This window comes from Phyllopteryx taeniolatus, chromosome 17 (genome assembly GCF_024500385.1).
Source record: "Phyllopteryx taeniolatus isolate TA_2022b chromosome 17, UOR_Ptae_1.2, whole genome shotgun sequence".
NCBI lineage: Eukaryota > Metazoa > Chordata > Actinopteri > Syngnathiformes > Syngnathidae > Phyllopteryx > Phyllopteryx taeniolatus.
Window position 1 is genome coordinate 12,451,563 of NC_084518.1, and position 22,526 is coordinate 12,474,088.

At 40.8% G+C, this 22,526-nt stretch overlaps 1 protein-coding gene across 3 annotated transcripts in view; it reads left to right on the forward strand.

Moving 5' to 3' along the window:
- Window positions 1-22,526, forward strand: part of cadm2a (cell adhesion molecule 2a) — a 307,569-nt gene that overhangs the window by 56,518 nt on the left and 228,525 nt on the right. The window lies entirely within an intron of this gene.

The window sequence follows — 22,526 nt, forward strand, 5'->3', positions numbered from 1 at the left end:
ATATAAACAATTTTATCACACTGGAAAGAAAGTAGAAACAGTCTCATTACAAGCTTCACACTCACCAAACTAAAAACCTAAAACCTCACCAAATGTCAAACTACCAACTTTACATCACAATGAATTGGGACAAAATTCACATAATCTCACAGTATCACAAACACTAACATTGTGCCTCATCGGTAGGTAGGTAAAGGAATCAACATTTTACAGAGCATTTGTTCCCATTCATTACTCTTTTTCATGCCGTCTCGTTTTTATCGGTGTTGAGTGAAGTTACCTTTCATGCCAAAATGCTTCAAAATAAAAGGCTACATGCTTAAAACAGGAACTCACGTTACAACTTCCACATATAAACCATTTGACATGATAAAACAGTCGTAAATAACAATTTTACCAGTGCTATATTTAACTTTTAGTTGAAACAATAATTAATGAATATTAAGTCAGTTGGGTTAGTTACAGACACATTGCATTTTAGTTCATAGGTTTGATAGTGATACTGGTTATTAAGAACCATTCATTTTAGTCTGTGCTGCGGGGCGCTAAGAAAATGGATGTTCATAATTTGGACACCTCTTACTTAAACCATGCTAACTTTTTTTGAGCCAGCCCCCTAAAAGAATCGGAATTGAGATTCATTTGGGAACCAGAATCGAAATGAGGAACCGGAATCGGGACTGGAATTGCTCCAATTAAAACGATGACCACCCTAGTTACAGGGGGTTGGAAAACATCTAGTTCATACATAAGGTAGCGTTTTGTTTTTTTTCTATACCAAATTTCAACGTTGCGTCACACCAGTCTGTGGCTTGCTGGTCTAGGAGTATGATTCACACTTTTAGGTGTTAGAGGTCCAAGGAAATTCCAGAGGAGCCCTTCTTTTCTAGAATTTCCCAAGGGATGAATAAAATGTCTACCTGACGTAACCTGCTTGAGCGGAAGTAGTCTGACTATAAATCATTCTATACAGTCCTTCTATTCGACTCCTCCTTTCTCTCTGTTGCTTCTGCTCTCTTCCACTCTCATACTGTGTGTCCTGGTGTCATTTGCCTTCGACACACAGATGCTCCGACTGGAGAGAGGATTCCTAAAAGTCACACATCGGAAGCCCCAAACGTGCTGTCCAAGAAAGGGTCTTATTGGCTTATTGTGTGCTGAGAAGACCATTCCCATAATCCTTAAACAGCTAGAATCCAGAACATCCATCCCTGTCAGCCATTGTTCAGCTCCGGAAAATGGATCGGGTGCGTTTGGCTGCAGAGGCTGGCACATGCCTATAAATGATGCTGCCTACTGGCTCATGCTTTTATGTATCATTGTTTGTCAAGAAGTGGTGCTATCTGACTGGCTGCACATGTGTATTTATGCATGGGTGTCACCAGAGACGAAACAGTAGCGCTTTGAATCGTGGAAACGTCTTTATTTTGATGTCAGCGAAAGGAAGCTTAACAAGGTTTTCTGTCACTGTGTTGCAAAATCAACCAACTGATTGCCAGTAATCCAACTATTTCCATTTCAAAAGCAGATTTAAATGGCTGTGATGCACACAAAAGCGCACCAATTATCTCTGCCATTTTGCAGTTGTTAGATCAGAAGAAGGCGTAAGTGAGGATCAATCATCACGTCATACACTAGATCAGGTTTTGACTGGGAGTTGGACTGGTGCATCAGACTGGAGCGGCACAGTTGTAAATTAAGTTTGGGTGAAGTTGTTTTCCGGTCTTAATGTTGTGTGTGGGAGAGAGTGATTGGGGGGAGCTGTTGCATGGTTGTTCCTCTGCCAACCTGACCAGGGTCAGCATGTCACACTGTCTCAGTGGGTGAGTTGGCTGCCATATGCAAATGACGCCAGTGCCAGCCTTTAGACATTAGCATGAGTGAGCATTTGTGGAAAAGTAGGTCATGAGAGTGAGGGACAATGGAAGGAGGAGCGTGTACATAATAAACAAGAAGAATACATGGTTTGCTGTTTCTTCATCCTGAATTGTTGTTTACATTGGTAATGGGCATCGTAAATTGAAATATGATTTCTATATAAGGTGTGGAATTGATTATTGAGTAAGTAGACCACTTGGTTGCAACCAGCAACCTCAACTAGTTTGTGGTTTGTGGTCTCAAGAAAAACATGTCGTAGGATGCCGCTGCCTTTGAAACAGCAGTGTAGATCATTCTGCGGAATTTTATTAAGTCTGGTTTAAAAAAAAAAAAACAACAGTCAATTCTTTGATCATTAAAGTCCCCTGCAGTTGATGATGAAAATATAGTCGAATGTGCATCCTTAGTTTACATAGGTTTCTGATGAAAACCTATTTTCATTTCATGCAGATTTTTACATCTTACACATTTAACCTGCATGTCTTATATGGAGCCATACAACAATTTGATATAACATGTTAAAGTGTGAACTCCGATTGCAGTGACATTTGGTATGTATGATCTCTTTCGACTTGAGTAACATAACAATAAAATACAACTTTTTATAATAATTTCCAAATGTATATATTTTTCCAAAATGTAATTTCAACATAGGCCGCCATTGTTTGTTCGTTGCAGTGCATTCTGGGTAGTGTCGTCAAATGGGGATGTGCCCGACACCCGGAGTTTTTAGCAGTAGCCACAGTCGCAGCCCCTGGCAGCGATGAACGCTGTTCAGCCATTTCAGTTCGAGCCAGAGTGTGATCAGGGAAATAAGGAGAGAGAGGAAGAAACAATAAATGAGGATATATTCAGTGGTGTGTGTAGCTACTGCTGAAGTGGACTGATCAAGCTACGCAGTCAGCGCCTCCTGTCTTTCGCGTCTTTTTGCTCGGCTTTCGCTTGTCACACGCACCCGTTTAGGCTCCTTGTGAGGAAAGAATAAAGAAAGAATCTGGGCTGAAGTGACGAGAACACAGCCGCGGATCTTTCGGCTGCTAAACTCTTCCGACCGCATCCTCCCACCATTTCCTCAACTTTCTCTCTTTGGGAAAGCTATGAACACTTACCTCCTTTTTCTCGCCGCAAAAGACATTTACTCCACGTTGCCATCGTGTACAGTATATTAAAATCCAAAAGCTAGTTTATTTTTAGCCTTGTCGCATGTCTTTCGACGTAGTACTGTAAATATCTGACTACCAATAAAGTTATTTTTTTTAAAAACATGTCGGCGCTGTGGGACAGACAACACGTAATGCACAGATCAGACTACAAGACAAATTTGGTCTTTCACAATTGCACTATGTCAGACTACTACAATAAAATGTATTCCGATACCACAGGATCCCGTCTTTTACGATCACTGGGCTTCATCTTGTCAACTCAAATGCGACCGGATACACTCGTTACCATGGCAACGACAACAATAATGGATCGCGCCATGTGTTTATAAGAACAAAATGGGGAAAAACTTGTGTTGGTGGTCATTGGTGCTCGGGAGAGGATGTTCGTTTAAGGCTTGCTTGATGTATGTTCACGTACTTTTAATACTCGCAAGCTGGCAACAAAACATTATGTAGCCTAGCAAGCTAGTGTTAGCACTAACAGTTGTAAGCGAACATGCAGGCGTTCTGTCGAATCATGCTCTAAAGCTTTGTGTGTGTGAAATAATTTAATTACAATAAAGTAATTTAATTACAATAAAGTAATTTAATTACAGTAAGTTAGCACCCATTATTTCTGTCATGTTGTAATGTTGGTTTGACCTGACTGATAAGAACACATGATCTGACTAGAGCAGTGATTTCCAACCTTTATGGAGCCAAGGTACATATTTTACAATTGAAAAATCTTACGGCACACCAACAAACAAAAATGGCACAAAAAGTGGATATATTAATTACTGTATGTTCTTCCTGCCATCTAATAGAAGACCATTATAAATGGTCTTAAACCATTTCAAGGTTACGAAGGGTGTGTTTGTATGTCTTCACGCAGCACATGAAGTTACGCTTATTTACCGCTGTACTTCCAGTATTTTATTTGATTATTTCATATTCATGGCGCACAGTTCATCGGATAGGGATGAACCTTACTGAATCTGAATGGGATAAGTGATGATGATCAGCTGCATCAGTGACATGATGAAGCTAATGTGCAAAATATTTGATTCATTCAATGTCAAGTACACAGACTCACTGTAGCTAAAAAAGAAAAATCACACAATTTTACTGCTAGCATATTAGTGTGCGCTTGTGCCTGCAATTTGTCTCTAATCAACCCCTCACATGCCAAGATGTGCTCTGGAGATCAGAAAGCCCACACTTACCCATCCTCCTTGTGGCTCAGGTGTTCAGAATCCAGCGGGCACCCCGCCTCCCCTCCTACCTCTGCCTTTATCTGTGGCTTGCACTGTCTCTGTAGCTCATCAATTTCGCTGTTTATGTTGCACCACTGCAGCCTGCTATTGTCTCTGGCGCTGTGCAGAGAGACAGTCAGCTGAAAGTGAAAATGATTTCAGATGAACACACCATATTTTCTCTTTTACTCCATCTGTGTCTCTGAGTTGAATCATAAGCTGTAGCAAAAGGACAAAAAATGCTCCTCTTAAGTTGACTACACATCCAGCACATTTTTAAATAAAGAACCTTGAATTACTGTTTTTGTAACCTTACAGAACTTAAAGCAAATATACAAAAGCTAACAATATAAGCTACCCAAAAAATATTGCCAACAATGAAAGATGAACGTCGTTTAAGAATTTCTTCGCCAGAGAGCAATAACAATGACAATGCTGCAATGACAATAACTGTTCTCATGTGAATTAGTAGAAAATTATCCTAAAGCAATATGTTGCAGCAAAATCCATTCCAGAGTCAGTGTTAACTTCTGATCTGTTCAGATTTCCAAAATAATTTTCAAAATACTAGAAACAAGTCACTAATGGTATAATGAATGGCTTAGTCACCTAACTTGTGTGCCTAAAGCGCGGGTTCAGTTCCCAGTTAGTGACGATGTGAGTGTAAGAGGTTATCTGTCTGTGTATGTGTGCTGTGATTGACTGGCAACCAGTTCAGGGTGTAGTCTGCCTTTTGCTCAAAGTCTACTGGGATAAGCTTCAGCTCCCTGCGACCCTGAACAGCATAAGTGGTATAGAAAATTGATGGGTGGATAAAAATAAGAGAGATGGAAATAATAGCCAAGATATTCAGCAAATAACAGAGGATAGGTTCCCCCCCAAAAAATCTGCGAATTTGTGATTTCCCAATCTCGAATATGCCAGGGTTCACTGTATGAATGTTTAAGCATCTTGCAAAGGGAAGGTGAGGTTAGTCGTGTCTTTCCTGTCTTGCCTGTCCTGGAAAGGATATACGCTTTGTCTATGAGGAATACTAAGAACAGTACTGAAAACTAAACACTGAGAACATTCAAAAGGCTGTTTCTCTGGAGATGTTACAAAAGGAATCTGCAATAGGCAGCCATCTTTTCCCTGAACTCACCCATTTCTCACCTCCCTTTCCATTGTCTTCCTGCTGCATCAATGTCTTTTCAGCTCCATCGCCGATTGAACAGGTGCCTGGAGTGAAATCTTATGCAACATCCCCCGCTTCACACATACACACCAACACGGACAAAAAGTATGCATTTTTAACTTATGTACACTGCTTAATCAATACGGATGCGTTAGAATGCGTAGTTACAGCCCATGATTTTTTTTGGGGGAGGGGGCGATCAAAATTTATTTTATCTTTTTACTATTGCAGACAACTTGTGTTGGGTCCAAGGGGGGCGATCAAAATTAATTTTATCTTTTTACTATTGCAGACAACTTGTGTTGGGTCCAAGGGGCATGATAACCCACCAGATCCAGCAGGAGGGGGGGGGGGGTTTGTATTGGAAAAAATGGTATCACCTGTTTAATGCGCATTCCCACGACCCAAAGGACTGTACTGGAATCACAGTATTGCCCTGCTTGTCATGATTTTCAATCCACCACATCATATTTAGGATTATTTAGCCTTGGCAAAATTTTGTACTATACCCATGAGCATTTTTTAATTCTATCCTCCGATAGTGTAAGTAATTGAAATTTGTGACATTTTGTGGGTGTTTCACATCGCTTGCAACACTAGTGCACCAATGTTGGTGTTAAAACATGTACATTTTGTTTGTTTTACTTGCAAATATTATTGTTAAAAACAATGTTACTAGTTTGTTTCCATCGGTTAATTAAATGCTCTATATACTGTTTCTGTTTTATATTGTTAACATCCTCATTTCCTCATTTTAAAAAATGAAAGAAGTGTCATGATAAAAAAAAAAAACAACAACTACATTTTGACAGCAAAGCAATTCAAGGAATTAGAACACAAAAACAGCAAATTCTGAAAAAATGGTCATTGGTCTATGCCAGGGCTGTCAAACTTATTGTTGTTCAGGGGGCACACACAACCTGATTCGATGTCAAAGGGGCCGGACCACTAAAACCATACCATACTTATTAGAATAATGAATAACAATGTTCCCCACCCCCTTTGTTTTAATGCAAAACAAAACAATACATTCGAAAAATCTTTAGCTTTAATGACTTTTAGTACAAAAAAGTGTAAAAACAATCGCAACTACTGTGCTAAATAGACGACTGACCTCCATCTTGATGAGTTACGTGACGTTTACATCGAACTGCACGTCACCTCTGTAAAACGGCTGTTCCAATTAAACGTGTCACGTTTACACCATATCGGAATACATCACTTCACATGTTAACAGTTGGCCAGAGATCATCAAGTGGAATGATTTCAATCGGAATGACAAAAAAATCTGCATGTAAACCCAGCTAGTGATTTTATTTTAAGGCACAAAACTTTAGGTCACAGGTAGTTAGAACTGAAAAATATAGTATTGTACTTCAAGATTAAATACATTCATGAAGACCTAGAAATGATTACCATTCCATATTCTACATGAGCATAATAATTCTCAAAATTAACCTTAGTCCCCACCACCACAATGTCTTAAGTATTTTTTCACTTTCAACTTCCTGCGAGCCAGATTGTTCCCCAGAGCGGGCTGATTTTGCCCGCAGGCCGTATATTTGACTGCCCTGGTCTATACTATTGGGCAGCTGAAAAGGTTTTTGGAAAAGGTTAAACACAAGACTAGACGTCACCTTTAAACAACAAACTTTATGTAACAGCAGTACATAGTCAATGACAGCGGCAAATAGGATACGCACAGGTACATCTAATCTTGCGCTGTATTAAAGATCTGAGATGGAAGATCTGAAGCATCGAAATGCACGACAAAGTGGTTTCTGATTGGCTAAATGGTGTTTCTGAGACAGCAACTGTAACACTTTAACGGACTTAGAAAAACATCTGTGGACATTGCCTTAGCTACTGTAATTTCTTGTGGATAATGTGCATTTCCCCCCCGCCCCAAAAAAAAATTTTCAAAAATCAATGGTGCGCATTATACATAGGTGTAGGAGAAAATAAAAAAAACTTTCCCATTTCATAAATATATACTGCCATCTATAGGTTATGAAAAAGCGGTACACTTTCATTTCAATATGCCACCACCACCTAGAGGTTATGAGAAAGGTGTACACTTTCATTCTAATATGCCAATGCCACCTAGAGGCTGTGAAAAGGGTGTAGCCTCCACGTTCATTCCAATATGACGGGTACGTATTAAGCTTTACACGATCAGGATTTTTGGGGCCGATCACTGATCAGAGAGCTTAAAAAACCGATAACCTATCACCAATCCAATCACATGATAGAGGAATGTGTCTATTTAAATTACCTGTTCATTTACTGTATATACTTGTGTACCTAATTGCTCAAAAAATTCTATTTACAATAAATAATGTATCTTTGTTCCTCTATTCATGCCAGTGAGGCATAGTGACAGACAGAACAAATGAATGGTCTAGTAGATGGCAAGAAGTAAATACAGTAATTAATCTATCCACCTTTTGTGACATTTTTGTTGTTGGTGTGCCGTAAAATTTTTCATTTGTAAAATATGTTCCTTGGCTCCATAAGGTTGGAAATCACTGCTCTTGTCATCGTGTATCTAATCAGTCAGGTCAAACCAACATTACATGACAGAAATAATGGGTGCTAACTTACTGTAATTAAATTACTTTATTTTTAATTAAATGACTTCACCCACACCGAAACTTTAGAGCATGATTCGACAGAACGCCGGTACAACTGTCAGTGCGAGCAGTAGCTTGCTAGGCTACGTAACATTTTGTTGCCTGCTTGCGAGCTGTATCGTATTAATAGTACGTGAACATACCTCAAGCAAACCTTAAACGAATGTCCTCTCCTGTACTGAGCACCGGTGACCACCAACACACGTTTTTCCCCATTTTGTCCTCATAATATAGTCGGCGTGATCCACTCTTATTGTTGTCGCCACACATGTATCCGGTCGCATTTGAGTTGACAAGATAAAGCCCAATGATCGTAAAAAACGGGATACAGTGGTATCGGAATACAAGATTTCATTGCAGTAGTCTGACATAGTGCAATCTTGAAAGAGCAAATTTGTCTTGTAGTCTGATCCGGCATTACGTGTTGTCTGTCTCAGACGTGTTGTCTGTTCCACACCGCTGACATGTTTTTTAAAAAAAAAATGTAAATAACTTTATTGGTCCTCAGATATTTACAAGACTATGGCAAAAGACGCGACAAGTCTAAAAATAAACTAGCTTTTGGATTAAAATATACTGTGACGCAGACTAAATGTCTTTTGCGGAGCCGATCAATTACATCATTGATCGGATCGGCGAATTATGATATTAAAGTCCATCCATCCATCCATTTTCTGAGCCGCTTCTCCTCACTAGGGTCGCGGGCGTGCTGGAGCCTATCCCAGCTATCATCGGGCAGGAGGCGGGGTACACCCTGAACTGGTTGCCAGCCAATCACAGGGCACATATAAACAAACAACCATTTGCACTCACATTCACACCTACGGGCAATTTAGAGTTGTCAATTAACCTACCATGCATGTTTGTGGGATGTGGGAGGAAACCGGAGTGCCCGGAGAAAACCCATGCGGGCACGGGGAGAACATGCAAACTCCACACAGGCAGGGCCGGGGATTGAACCCCGGTCCTCAGAACTGTGAGGCAGATGCTCTAACCAGTCGCCCACCGTGCCGCCGATATTAAAGTCGATCAGCATAAAATGCTAAGTATCCGTGTAAAGTCTAGTTATGTTTTGTTTGATGATAATGCTTTTCTGAAATGCTTGACAGTTTAATTTGAAACCTATTAAAATGTGTTTCGCCTGGCCCTTCATGGTTTCTTTAAAGAATCTTACAAATTCTTCCCGGGTAATCAAACATATGAGCACAACCGTGTGTTTTCTCATTTTCTAAATAAAAGTAGGGCTGTGAATTTCAAAAATAAAATAAAAAGAATTACGTGTTCAAATAAAGTGCTTAACTTTAGAATAATTATTTGAAAAAAACAAACAAAATACAGATAATACTTCATGTTTTGATCATGCGAGTAGAACCAAAATCATGCATTGTAAAAATTCATTATACATAGGTAGAAGGGATTTCCACAATTTTGAGGTCAACTTTGTGGGTGCGTATTATACATGGGTGCACAATATACACGAGAAATTATGGTAGCTTAAAGACACCCTCTTGTTATATAATTGGTTTAGGCAAACACAATTTAAAGAATTTTATGTTTTAGTACGTAATGTACATTGGCCTTTTGGTAGAGAGAATCCTTAAATACCACATGGTGTGCTGCATATTGTGACAAGGCCTGTCCCCTCCCACTGCCTTTGATTTGCTGAGAGAAAAGATAATTATTTCACATTTAAGTTGAAATTCATTATCAGAGTCAGAGGGGGAAAGACAGGTAAATGACAGGTAATTGCTTCTGAGTCAACACCACTCTGCTTCCATCGTCGCCAGGCAAGATATGAGGCATAGCGAAAAAGCAGGTGAGGAAAGCGAGACTGAGATGAAGTAGGAGCAATGAGACGAAAGTGCTAATTTCCATAATGAAAAGGTAATAGTTTGTGGTGTTAGTGTTAGTTTCAGTCGAGTGTCTATGGCGTGTCAGCTCCTGGCTTGAGGTCATTGTGTGCCACAAGCCATGCATGCTAATTCATTAACAAAACCTCACCCGCATGGCCTGCTCCTTCTTCAGAATGTCAGTTTCATCTTCTTTCTCTCCTGTCATCATCCCAATCATCTATCCACTGCACTCCTTCTCTTACCCCTTGCTTCTCCATATGGTAATTAGGAGTACACAAATAAAGTCTTGAATCTGGCACACACTTCTTCTATTCTAAAATTCAATAGCAGCCTCACACGCATAAAGTACATGCACTCACAACAAACACGCACAATACCCTCCACAGAGCGCCATGAATGATTTAGGAGTATGCACATTGACTATCTGCCACCTGCCATGGGCTCGGCTGAGGCGCACCTAGCGGCTGCTGGCCCTGCATTTTAATGGCCGCTGGATACGGACTTGCATGTTAACATGTCGGGATACTCTGCTAGCTTGAGAGAGTGACAAGGAGCTGAAACTATGCACCCTGAAGGCCCTAGACAGGATGCAGAGGACGCTCTCCCGCCTTTAAGTGGGTCCCACTGGTGATGGGGGAACATGCTTAGTTAAGTCCATCCATCCATTTTCTGAGCCGCTTCTCCTCACTAGGGTCGCGGGCGTGCTGGAGCCTATCCCAGCTGTCATCGGGCAGGAGGCGGGGTACACCCTGAACTGGTTGCCAGCCAATCGCAGGGCACATAGAAACTAACAACCATTCGCACTCACAGTCATGCCTACGGGCAATTTAGAGTCTCCAATTAATGCATGTTTTTGGGATGTGGGAGGAAACCGGAGTGCCCGGAGAAAACCCACGCAGGCACGGGGAGAACATGCAAACTCCACACAGGCGGGGACGGGGATTGAACACCTCAGAACTGTGAGGCTGACGCTCTAACCAGTCGGCCACCGTGCCGCCTGCTTAGTTAAGTATTTTCTTAAATCTATGATGTAGAAAATCAAAATAAAAAATCAAAGCAGAGCAAAAGGAGATGTTTTCCCATTGTCAGACAAAAAGTGTAGTCAGGAAGTGCACTATGTTTGCTGCTGCTGCTGTTGCCATGTGACTAATTAAAACAAGTGCATTTCCTCTTTGCTGGCTAAAAATTTACTGTTTTCTGTTGTGTAATCAGACGAGCCCCAGCAACCTTGTTTCTATTGTAAACAAAATGGTGGTGTTTGGAAAACAAGAATTTGTACAAGTCAGTTTAATATAAAACAAAGATTTTTTTTTTCCAAGTGGGGAAGTGACGAAAACGTATCTACACTCAGTCGAAGTTTCAGAACACTTGCATACTGCAAACATGTCGGGCTTCTGTCTATTTAAAAAAAAATAAAAAATAAATGGAGCAAACAGATTGTGCTTTGTCTTGGTTTCCACAGCCTGCCAGTGTGTGTTTGCAAGGGAGCGCCTCAGCTTAGATAGACAGCGAAGGAAAGTAATTGAAATTCAGTGTTTGTGTACGGTCACTTTCTCACCATTAATTTTTGTTTCCAACTCACTTGCTCCTCCAAATAGACTTCATTCTTTTTCAATTCCAAAACACGTGCTTGAAGAATATTAATGTGTGACTTGCCACCGATTGTAAAAGCTTTGAATAATAGCTTTGGTGGGAGCGGTTACTGAATATTAATTAGTGCATTTCTTAATCGAGCAGAAACTATTTTGAACAGATACTGGTGATGAGTTTGTCGTCAAAGACAGCTTTCTTCTTCATGTGTAGCCACATAACATTACAAACCTCGATTCAGATTCTGTTTCACTTGTAAATGTTGCAGTGAAACCTGCAAAACAACGTTGCAAAAGTTATACAATTTGTAGGCAAAACTATGGAAAATTATTCTTAAAAATGATTATCGTTCAAACCATCAAATTTCCCTTCCGTCAGACATCAACATATCTTACAGGTCTGAAGCATTTGCTTTCTTGTTGATTCCACCACAGACAGTGTTGGGAAAGTTCGTTTTCCATGCGAAATAGTTAAAATTTCAGTTCCAGAAATGAACTAGTTCAGAGTTCATAATTCAACATTTTGAACTAACTTTTTTAATGTTTTGTTTTTTCTCAATATGGTGCTGACGGGCTATTCCCCTTAAAATACCGGCATTTCATTTTCACATTGTTGCCACCCATTAAGTCCACACTAATAGCCAGCTGCAGCTTTCACCCTCTTATCTAAAAAAACATAAAGAAAAATGTGTCGCTTGAATGGTCTTTTTTTTTTGGTCTTTATGTACAAATGTTAGTGCTAGCATTAGCATGCTAGGCTACATAACATTTTGTTGCCTGCTTGCGAACTGTATCGTATTAAAATTACGTGAACATACCTCAAGCAATCCTTGATTGGACAGCTCAAAACGTCCTCTGCCAGGCATGTTTTTCTTCTTTTTTTCCCCCAACGTTCCCGCGGCCATCCATTGTTTGACAAATTTGGTGTCACCATGGTAATGGCTGTATCCGGTTGCGGTGAAAGATGACACGTTTTCTGGTCACGCCTCCCGACAGTGTTTTATTTAACAGGATAAAGCCCAGTGATCGTAAAAGACAGGATACAGTGGGATTGGAATTCACGTCATGTTGTGTTGCCACTGTCTGACCGGGATACGGCAATAGTGTGACATAGTGCAAACGTGAAAGACCAAATTTGTCTAGTAGTCTGATCCAGGCATTACATACAGAAGCTGTACAAGTTTGGACTTTCCTTTTGCAAATGTTGGCCTTGAGAATAGGTAAAACCATGAACACATGAAAATACGATATGAAGTTATCCTCTGTTCAAAGATCTGCTGTTTGATTCCATCTTGAACGTGTTTTCTTGGTGATAATGTGCTTGGTGCATAGCTGTATAACAGGATTAACCCAGCTGGATAGAATATCTCTCCCCACCATCTCCTACCGGCAATGCGGAGAGTGTCAAGCTGAGGAGGCTGTCAGTGGGTGGGCGACATATTCTTCACAACCAGAGGGGGATTTTATGAAGTCTGGCAACTGCTACAAATAGGGCACAGGCTGGCAGCTCCCTATCCTCCATCCACCACCCTCTGCCGTCTGGGCTTGTCACTGCTAAAAGGGGAACAAAGCGCAAGCAGCTCAGGGATTTGATTGTTCTTGTTTGCAGGAGGAATGTGTTGTTGGTGTGTTGCTATCATTTTAACAGGTTGTTCGGCAACATCCCAGACATGGTTTTCGAGCAAAGGTGTGCAGGAAGTTAAAGCTAGCTCATCAGAAAATCTGCTCGCTTCACATTTCCTCCAGATAAACACCTCAGGGATATTCAGATTTGCTTAATGTGAGGGGGAAATATGCTGGCTCAGTGACATTTAATCCCACACCTCTTAAAGCATGAAGGCAATATGCATGCAACGGTATCAATGTCAAATATCAACACTGCCATATCTACGACTGGCGTACAGTATGAGGGGATTGTACGACTAATAATCCACTGAATAAAGAAATGCAATAATGAAAACATCAGCCTTTATTTTGAAGTCCATCTTCAATGTAGAAATCGCAAAGGCTGGCTTGGCACGACATGGTTCAAGTGATACAATTCTGATTTGTTCCACCTTGTGCATAGTTTGGATATGGGTCATTGCAGCGTAACGAGAAAAATAGATTGCTTGGAATCATATATTCCAAGATCAGAATCCTGTCTCTTCCAAATGTGGATAACAATACAATAGAAGTCAGATATCTGCTGATGCGACTGTACCCTAAACGTGAGCCTGATGATATCAAATTCACCAAACAATGAGGTATAGACGTGTCTACACGAACCAAAGGTAAATTAAAATCGTGAAATGATGGACCATTAGATATGGTCTAAATATTGCATTATAATATTAGAACATTTTGATTTTCATTACATTTTAGGAAGCTTTTACTAAAAATTATCCTGAAAACGCTTTTTTCCATTTCCATGTCATTTTTATTCACAATATAAAAAACTGTTTCTCATACATCCACCAGTCAGTTAATCAATACAAGATAAAAACGATAATTCATAAGCGAAAAACAATTAACATTCCCAACATGACATGAAGAAACTTTTAATTATAATCCCCTTGGTCCGACTCACCCAACTCTTGTCACAGTTGATACAAGAAGGCGATCAATCACAGTGGTAGGGGAAAAAAAGAAGCATAATTTCCCAACATAACAGAGGCAGCTGCTTGTGCACACATGCAGATGCATCAAGTGGTGTTGATTGTGGCCATTAACATTTATAAACTGAGTGGCTAACATCCTGTGAAGCAGTAATTGTTACCCCCCCCCCCCCCCCCCCAACAATGTCTTTGGCTAAGAAATGAATAGTGATGATAAACATTTGTCCTGTAAAAGAAAATCTGCCAGTAAATGGAAAACCTCCACCTTTATATTTAATACATAAGTGGCCTACGAGCATCAGGCGGGTGGGTTCATGATGGCGGGATTAAGACAATGGCCTCCGATGTTTTCATGTCGGGCACTGAGGCATGGATGAACATTCCTCCAGCAATGATAAGTGGAAGAGACAGAGGTTGTTTGAGTGTTCTCTTTTCTTGTTCCACTCGTTTCAACACTGCTTGTCTCCTGCTTGCGTCAAAACATTCAGCATCCGTTGCGAACGACACAAAATGGAATTGCATGTAAATAATTGCTTCAGTTTTGACAATAACTAAAAAGGTGAAGATGCAAGGTCTTTATTAATTTTGCAGTTTACTTCCGTGGTACGCTTAGGACATTATTTTGCCTGTTACAAAGAGATCCTAAAAATTGGCAAAGAAATCTGGCTTTATTTTTTTAAACAGAATCAAGCCAAGCAGGATATTGCTGCAACTGCATGTGCTTTGGAATATTTCAATCAGAAGATTACACGTGAACTGATGATGGTACCACCAGCGTCTACTGTGTGGCGTAAAATATTTTGCTTTCAACGCAAAAGGCAGTGTAAAAGGGGGTAATACCTTTGTGGTCTATTGGGTTTTGTTATTGTCAAGGGTGCACATAACAATTTTGGTTTGGTTCTCAAAACAGCACCAAATGTAGTTTCTTGGTGCTCAGTTTTATCCTGACCCACCCACCTCATTGGATGAACTTAGACTTATTCAGCTGATCCGCTGATTTGGCGCTGTTCTTTAGGGCAGCGGTCCCCAATGTTCTTTGCAACACGAGTTGTTCACAAATGACAACACTACTCGAGCCCCATTTTAAAACCAGTACACATTTTTCTTTTTCCCTCTCTGATCTCGTCAGACAATTTGTAATAGCTACCACTCCACTTCATAAAGATAGCAGACATATTGCTACTATTTTCCATCAAAAAAGCAACCATTGGCCACAAAAATGCCCTTTGTAACCATTAAAAAAAACTTTTGTTACTAAAACAGTAACACTCGACAGCAAGGTGGAACTATCGTGTCTGCCTCACAATCAAAGATTCTGGATTCAAATCTTGGCACTTGACTTTTTTTTTTGTAGACTTTGCATGTTCTCCCATTGTTTGTGTGTGAATTGTTTTTCTATGTGCCTTATTATTGAGTGTCGACCAGTCCTGGTGTACACCCCTGCAGAAAAAGGATGGAAGTGCATTATGTAAACAAATAGAGATCATTTTAATGTAATTATGGTAAAGGGGCTAGGGTTAACTGTGGTAAATAAGTGTACTTATTACACATTTCTCATGAGAATAGGCTCTGTCACTACTAGAAGTCTTATCCTTATCTGTGCATATCCTGTATTAACCTACTAGCCCTCTGCTACTGAATGACTCCCATTCATCCTGTAGTCTTAACTATTCACCCTTGGTTGTGCTGCTCTGCTGGTGGTAATCTCCTCCCTCACTCCCTCCCTCCCTGCCAGTGTCCTCCTTCCTACGGTCCATGTTGTACACAAAATCACCCGTGGTCATGTTTTATTGTCATCACAAATTCTGTGATTATATTTATGCTGCAGTGATGTACACACAACTCAAATGGACACTGGGATTAGAAAGCCAGCATGTCATCTGTGTTCAAAGCGCACAGGCGACAGGTCTTATCTCGCTACACTCTAAACACTGAAATACTGTGGTGCAAACAATTCTGTTCTGCTGAATTACAAATATTTTAATGGTTGATATCTAGAACTGGGTGATGAGTCAGATTTTTTTGCTGCTGTGTTTAATGCATTTTAGATTAAACTAGACACCCTGTTGTTACACCCTCATAGACCGAAAAAAAAAATATGGAGTGCATTTGGGAACGGGCGGCACAGTGGACGACTGATTAGAGCGTCTGCCTCACAGTTCTGAGGACTGGGATTCAATCCCCGGCCACGCCTGTGTGGAGTTTGCATGTTCTCCCCGTGTTTGCGTGGGTTTTCTCCGGGCACTTCAGTTTCCTCCCACATCCCATAAACATGCATGGTAGGTTGATTATTTATTTTATTTTGACGGCAGCACAGTAGCCGACTGGTTAACACATCTGCCTCACAGTTCTGAGGACCTGGGTTCAAATCTGGCCGAGCCTGTTTGGAGTTTGCATTTTCTCCCTGTGCCTGTGTGGGTTTTCTCCAGGTACTCAGGTTTCCTCCCACATCCCAAAAACATGCATGGTAGGATAATTGAAGACTTTAAATTGCCCGTTGGTGTGAATGTGAGTGCGTATGGTTGTTTGTTTATGTTTGCCCTGCGATTGGCTGGCAACCAGTTCAGGGTGTACCCCGCCTCCTGCCCGATGATAGCTGGGATAGGTTCCAGCACTCCCACGACCCTTGTGAGGATAAGCGGCTCAGGAAATGAATGGATGGATTTGGGAATGCTATGAACCTTTCACAATTCGGGTTCTGTACTTTCTGTACGCAAATGTAATTATGCTGCCAGTTGGTAAACAGATAGCCTATGGCCACAGGGGCTGCATAAAGGCACACACACCACTCAGAGAACAGCAGCCATTGGCTCCCTTGAGGTCAGTGATGAGGGTGACATCACAGGGTGCCCCATGCCACCCAGGGTCATTGTGAGAAGGTTTGCATGTTTTCTCCATGTGTGTGAGTTTTCTCTGGGTATTCTGACTTCATAAACATGCTTATTAGGTTCATTGAACTTGAAATTGTCCAATGTGATTGTGAATGGTTGTTTGTCAATATGTGTGTCAAAAGTTAAAACATCAGTGACCTCTCGGGGACATTCAAGGATTGGCCACTGACATTAAGGGTCAAATCAACATTACATGACATAAATCATGGGTGCTAACTTACTGTAATTAAATTACTTTATTGCAATTAAATAACGTTAACAAATAGTGTTAATGACATGCTTACTCTAGCTTTCTCACTTTTTTTTTTTTTTGCTGCGTTGCTTGAACGCGGGATGCTCCTCCTCGTGTACATTCTTCAGGTGCCCGATCAAATTTGTTGTATTGAAGCATTTCGATGAGGTTCCCCACGACGTACTTCAGTTGTGCACAGACTCCAAATAACTTACATGTGGTTTGTCTGAGACACCGCAAAATAGTCCCACACCGACGACGTGTTTTTTCACCAACAAGATTGAAAAACTTTATTGGCCATCGGATAGTTACAGTATTATGCCACAAGACACGTGACAATGCTAAACATAAACTGGCTTTTGGATTGATATGCGACGGCGACGCGGATTAAAAGTCTATTGCGGAGCCGATGACCTCATTGATCGGATCGGCGAATTATGACATGAAAGCCAATCAGCTGATCAGCATAAAATGCTAATTATCGGCTAATACAGATCAAGCCAATCAGGTTGGTGTAAAGTCCAGTAGTTATTGGCCTTTGTTTCATAACTGGAGTGGTGTTTAGAGCCAGAGCTGGTCATATTGTTTGCAATAACCGCCTCTTCTGTACCGTTTATCAGCTGCTTTTGTTTCAGGTATGTTTCTAGCTGGGTTCCATTCCAGCCCATGTGTCCGTGTCAGGCGGTGATGAAACATTGATGCTAAAAGGAGCCGCATTTTTGATTGGAACAGATGTGACATGTTTGTTGAATGACCTACTTCTGTCCCTATTATGAATAGAAACTTTATGATGCGACTGGGGTGGGGGGGTCTAACGTATGATACATGTTAGCGGACTCGTGGATGGGGCGGGGAGAACAAAGCTTACATGCATGTTTTATTTTTTTCATTGGCAATTATGATGTACAATCATATACCACAGCAGGTACACAATAATTATTGCAGAACAACAAATTGCATTAATCCAGATGATAGCCACACATGCAAACAGGTTTGCTGACCGACATGCCACCCACTGAGCACCAGCACTAATGGCTCTTTAATTAGTTGAGTGCTATTGCAGGGAGGTATCTGTAGACAGCTGTTGGTCCTACTCGCTGTAGGAGGTGAGAAGGGGCTCTAATGGTCTGTGCATATAGAACTAGGACTGGGACTCGTGGTCGGAGACACAGCCCGCTGATCTGGTCCCTTTAGCGACTTAGCTGCTGAATTAGTTAGCGTGGGACGACTGCTGGGAGATATGTTTCCACATTTTTGTATCAGGCCATGTTGCGCCCACGTCAGAAAATGTATCCGCTGCTATTTGTAACACTTCTCTCGCCCCCTTATGGAAAAAACTGTTTCTTTGAGTGGGATGATTTTTTTTTTTTTTTTTTTTGATAAATAGGCAATACCTCCTCCTCAAGAAAAGTTTTTCGCAAGCCATTACAGGACCCCAGCAGGTGTCTGATTATTATTTTTTTTTTGGGGGGGGGATACAGAATAGCTTTTATCTAAGTAAATAACCTGTGCCAGGATCAAAATAGCTTTTTTTTCGAATAATCCATCAGTCTGTCCATCGATTTTCTATACTGCTTATCTTGTTCAGGGTGGCAGGGAGCTGAAAAACAACCTGGACTGGTTGCCAATAAATCACAGGGCACATCTAGAAACATACAACAAATTCACAGTCAGGCGAATAAACCACAATGACTCATTTGGAATTGGTATCTCAAAAAGACACTGAACGACAAGTGTAAGGTGCTGCTACTTGTTTTCATGAATGGCTCACGGTCGGCCACTGGTGTTGCTCAGATTCAAAATTTGAATCGCTGGCGCACGGCGTTGCAACGTTGTAGATGTAACACCCAATCAAAAATGCACATCAGCTGTCACAAAAACAAAATTATTTCCGTGTTTCAAGCATAAGCGAGACCCGGCTGGCCGGTGTTCCCAAATGTGCCGCCAAGCTGTACCAATACAGTATATAGTGTATTTCTATATAGTGTTTTACAATAATACTTACCAAACTATATTTATAGTTTCATACATACCTGTGGCTAGAAACCCAAAAGGTTTGGAGTCTCTGTGGCTGGAATGCACGGGTGCACTCCGTGACTATGGTGATCTATCATTGCCAACAATTTTCTTCTTTGTGGCCATCTGCTTCTTCCTTGACAGTTTCGACATGTTTTTGTGGTTCAATCCAAAAATATAGAGTACAGTATATTATATGTGGAGCCTCAAAACCTGATGCAGAGTCACAGTGTGAGGTCCCTAATTGCTTCGAGTGCGGCGAAGTCGTTGACTGTAATGTTTTTGCGATGGTCCGCTTTAGTCGCTTACAATCTCGTCGCTCAGTGTGCGATGGTTCTTAGACGATCACTCAGCTAAAATCTTGCATGATGTCATGCGAGGCAATCATGAAAATTGTGTTCTAATTAGTGGGTACAACTTCAGGGACATTCAAATTTAGGGCAGCACGGTGTGCTAGTGGTCAACCCCACACTTTGGGGTTCGGATCTCTGGTCTGACCTTCCTATGTGGTGTTTGCATGTTTTCCCTGTGCTTGTGTAGTTTTTTGGGGGGGTTCTCTGGCCTCCTCCCACATTCCCAAAACATGCAGGTTAGCTTCAGTGAAGATTGAATAAGTAGTTTTTTTCTACATGACCTGCAATTGACTAGCGACCAGTCCAGGGGTCACTCCGCCTCTCGCCCAAAGTGAGCTTGGATAGCCTCTAGCCCACACACGACCCAGAGGACAAGCGCTATAGAAAATTGATGGACGGCACTCTATGTCCCCACCTTTGTTTCAACTCTTAATAAGGCCTTCTTTCCCTTAATTCCTCCTCCATTCGTCTTTCATCACACAGACTCCATCTTGCATGCCCTGTCCCCCACCCCTCAGGCTCGGTGAGGCACAACTGTGTCATAAGAGATCATATCCTCTTGACCTTGCTCCAGGAGTTCTAATATATTTCATGTGTCATTGATTTTCCATCCTCTACCTTTTTCGTTTTTCTTTTTTTTCTGTCACGGACTCCCTCTTCTCCGTGACCATCCTTCTTCTTTCACAGAGAATCATTTTCATCTTTCATCCCATACAAACACACTAACAGAATTCCTATTAGTCAGGGAAGAAAAGAAAGCAAGGGGACCGGACAAGATTGCATTTTCCATCAGAGTGAGCTCTGAGGAAAATGTCCACAAACAAATAGAAAAATACAGGTGTGCTGGTGAAGTAAAGATGAGAAAGCAGGCAGAAAAGAAAATCAATAAACTCCCACACAGAATTTGTGTGTTTTATGGGTGGTCCCTACTTACACAGCAGCCATTTACTTACGGTGCAATAACGGCAACACTTCACTCTCAGGGCATTTCATGCACTTGTGTTCCACTACCTCTTTTATAAAAGCTCTCAAAACAACTTCTTGCAACCTTGAAGCGCTTGCTAATGTGTTTTGACTAACACAGTCTGTCCCATTATCATTCATGCTGTCGCAGGCCACAAAGTCATCCGCCGTACGGTCCAATGGCCGGGGTTCAGGTCATTGTTAAGCAGGAGGTATCAACATAATGTTTAGTGTCCATGGAGATGACCTGGCTCACGATTCACACCCCTTCTAACATATGGACTTAAGCTCGCCATGACTTTTTAGTCACCTTCTGTGCTCTTTTAACCCTTTAGAGGGCACAATGTGAAATATTTGGAAATTAAAATTATGAACACCAGAAATGTTTTGCACATTGTACTACATTACTTAAGTAACTTTCTTCATTTTGTAATCCTCAACCCTCTTGTGTATATTAAATTTGTATTCAATTATATGTAAATATAACCTTTATTATCCATCCATTTTCCCGAGAAAATTAGGGTCAGGAGTGACCTGGAGCATATGCATGCTGACTTCGGACGGGAGGCAGGGTACACCCCAGACTGGTCCCCAGCCAATCACAGAGGACAACTATTCACACTCACACCTACGTACAATTTAAAGTCTTTGTTGGAGTATTTGCTTTTTCTAGGCAGTGTGGTCTCAGGGGACCTCAATAGGAAAACTAGGGGTGGGACTTGATTACAAAAGAGAATCTAATTAATTAGAGGCTGTGCAATCAATTAATATTGATTCATCACATTTTAATCGTACAACAATATTTGTCCTAAAAAGCAACATGGTTTAATTGATGTTGATTTACGTGTACAACTGAATCAAATAATTGATACGAACAGGAATATTGTTGACTGGAAGAATGCATTTAATTGTGTTTAAATACAAAACAGCAGAAAAAGTAATAGAAAATTTCCCTGGCCAAAAGTAAACAAACCTAAAGTTGAAGTGCCATTTTAGGACATTTTATTTTATTTTTATTTTTTTTGGAACAGTATTGCCTTTGAATGGTTTCTATGTAGCAATTGAAAAGTTGGATCACATATCAGATCGTTGAAGTGCTTCGGTGGTATGAAGACTCCTTTTTGCACAATTTGCACAAAACCACGTATATCAAGGCAGCCATCGGTTAGTTTATTTTAATGAAATTTGCGTCCCATCAGTCCTAGCAAGTCCTTGTTTCATCCAATTCCTCCATCACGGTAGCCGAACTCTGATGTGTGCGTCAGTGTCATTTGTGGACCAGAAAATTGTGCACTGAAAAATTTTCTGCATTGTTGGGAACACAAAATGTGATTAAAATGCATTATTTATTTTTTTTCGTAATCAATTAATCACTATTAATGCATTAAAATCCCACCCCAGGAAAAAATGCTATGAATCATGCAGACATTACAGAAAAGACAATTTTATTGCCGCAAATGGGTCAAAAGGCACAGTTTCTGAGGTTAAATTAAATTAATATTATGTTCCAGTCAAACGGACAAAACAAAATTTAAGTAACATTCTTAACTGTCGTGCACATTTTAAATGAATTTCACAGCTGATTCAATAAATTGTGGAAAAATAAACACCTACTTACCCTTTCTTCGGGGGGGGGGAGTCTCGCCACATATGATTAGACTGAACGCAGCTTTTTATTATTGTCGACTCAGCCATAATGTACTGTGCAGCGAGTACAGCTTTCTGACTTTGCAACAAGTACCCTTTCATGTTCTATGGTCGAACACCCCCCCTTACCTTTGTATTATCACTGTTATTCATCTGAGGCGCGATAAGAAAAAAAAACTTAGAACAAAATGTGAAATCGGCACACCTCATTTTGGTGCGTTGCACGCCTTGTTAAGAAGCATATCTGGAATATTCTAAGTCTTTGACAGCCTGTAGGGGTAAAGGCAATGCAGTAGCACAAA